Source organism: Jaculus jaculus, chromosome 7 (assembly GCF_020740685.1).
Source record: "Jaculus jaculus isolate mJacJac1 chromosome 7, mJacJac1.mat.Y.cur, whole genome shotgun sequence".
NCBI classification, from domain to species: domain Eukaryota; kingdom Metazoa; phylum Chordata; class Mammalia; order Rodentia; family Dipodidae; genus Jaculus; species Jaculus jaculus.
In genome coordinates this window covers 120,097,830-120,099,975 of record NC_059108.1, presented here as the reverse complement: position 1 = coordinate 120,099,975, position 2,146 = coordinate 120,097,830, and the positions used below count along the sequence as shown (strand labels likewise).

Here is a 2,146-nt window from a genome sequence, read left to right as displayed (position 1 = left end):
CATGGTGGTGCACGCCTTTAATCCAAGCACTCGGGAGGCAGAGGTGGCAGGATTGCTGTGCGTTCGAGACCAGCCTGAGACGACATAGTGAAGTCCAGGTCAGCCTGGGTGAAACACCTACCTCAAAAAACCACAAAAGTAAAATAAATAAATGAAGTTGAAGGTACAGCTGGAGATAAACTCAGAGGCCTGGCGTGTGTAAGGCCCGGGGTTCAGTCTCCGGACCTCTCCACCCGTGCCTTTGCGTACTGGTTCTTTCCATTTCTTGTCCTTGTAAGTTTAGAGAGACTTTATTAGAATAAGAGGAGAGTATGAAGGGGGTCAAGCCCCGAGTACAGACAGCCCCGGCCCATGAGAAGGCAGGAAGGGTAAGCCAGGTTTGGGAGGCTGAGCTTAACCAACTACATTGTCAAGATTAGGTGTATCTTTTCAGTTCTTATTGATCAGCTTTGGGTCACATGTCCATACCTAAAGTACCCTTAGGCCAAGGAAACACAAAGCATGTTTGGATCATACCAGTCGTCAGATCACAGGCATGGAATGATCAGACTCCCACTTTTCTAGCTTCCTTATTCTTTGTTTTGGGGTCCTGTGCCAAGATCTTAGATAGAACTCAATATTCAAAGCCCAGCCTTCTTCTAAATTGCCTCTCCAATGGAATTTCAAAGGGGAAAATGTCAGGGGGGAGGGAGGGAATTACCATGGGATATTTTTTATAATCATGGAAAATGTTAATAAAAATTTAAAAAAAAAATTGCCTCTCCAGAGTTCCGAGTTCTAAGCTAACAGTACTTTTTCTTTTTTTAAGAAAAAAGAAACATCAGGTTATTCACTACTCTCACGAAAGCACAACTTGACAAGTCAAGCACAAGTGTTAAAGGACAAACTGAGGAGCGCAGGGACGGTGAGGAACGCTGAGCCGGTATGACTAAGGATGCTAACGTGACATGGTGCACCAGAGGAATGATCTCTACCAGAATGGTTCCCAGCCGCAGCCTAGAGCCCGGAAAGTTCCCCAACCCATCACCCCTTTAAATTTCTACATAATCATAGCTTCTAAAACAGCTCTGCTCAGAAATGGATGCTTCTGTCTTTGAACAGCTAAGCCAGGGGAGAGAAGGAACGCAGTCCCCCACAACCACAAATCACCCGGTCGTGTTTCCCGCATTTGGGGAAACTGTGGGCAAACCCCCTTCGCGATCATGGTATCTCCCCTGCCAGGTAAGTATCTCTGACAGTACTTTTATTTTGAGACAGGGTTTCATGTATCCCAGGCTTCTCTCAAACTCACTATATAGCTGAGGATAACCTTGAGCTTCTGATCCTCCTGCCTTGACCTTCCAAATGCTGGGATTGCAGGCACGTGCCATTCCGGCTGGTCTGAGGTGCCTTCATACACAGTAGGCAAGCTTTCTACCAGCTGAGCCCCATCTGCAGCCCTTGGGAGTATTCTTATCTGAAGCCATACAATAGGTATCTGTGGAATGGAATCGATTTAACTTTTGAGTGCGGAGAAAGACCTGAGTTCCTGTGGGCTACTATTTATAGAGAGCAGACCAGACCAGAGAGCAATTATATCGTGGCTCTAGGCTACACTCATGTCCACGTCGTGGAAGGCTCAGAGGAGTTTTAGATAAAGCTTACTGCTAGTCCTTTGACTCCAGCTTATTGCTTGAAGAACACAGACTCGGGCTGGGGAGATAACTCAATAAAGTGCTTCTTGCATACTCACAGGGACCTGAGTTCCATCGCCAGTACCCGTGGGGAGCAGGCACCTTTAAACCCCAGTAGCAGGTGGAGATAGGCAGATCCTGGCAGCTCATTGGCTTGCCAGTCTAACCTAGTGGGTGGGCACCAGACCAATGGGAGATGCTGTCTCCAGGGAGGTGGATTGTGTTCCTGGGGATGACACTTGAGGTTGACACCCTGGCCTCCACATGCATACGTGTGCCCATATGCCGACACACACAAATACACATTCACACATGCACACATGCACACACACACACACACACACAAAACCCCACAGATTTTTAGTCACCCTTGAATAAAAGAAAGTACCCCACCTAGTCACCTGGGTTTGCTTTCTGGAATAATCAGGCCTCACTTCTTTCAGGCTAGAAGAGTGATCATTTTTTGAGTAGTG

At 47.2% G+C, this 2,146-nt stretch overlaps 1 pseudogene; it reads right to left on the bottom strand.

Moving 5' to 3' along the window:
• Window positions 1-1,107: 1,107 nt before the first annotated feature.
• LOC123462687 lies at window positions 1,108-1,229 on the bottom strand (annotated as a pseudogene).
• Between the last annotated feature and the right edge of the window lie 917 nt (window positions 1,230-2,146).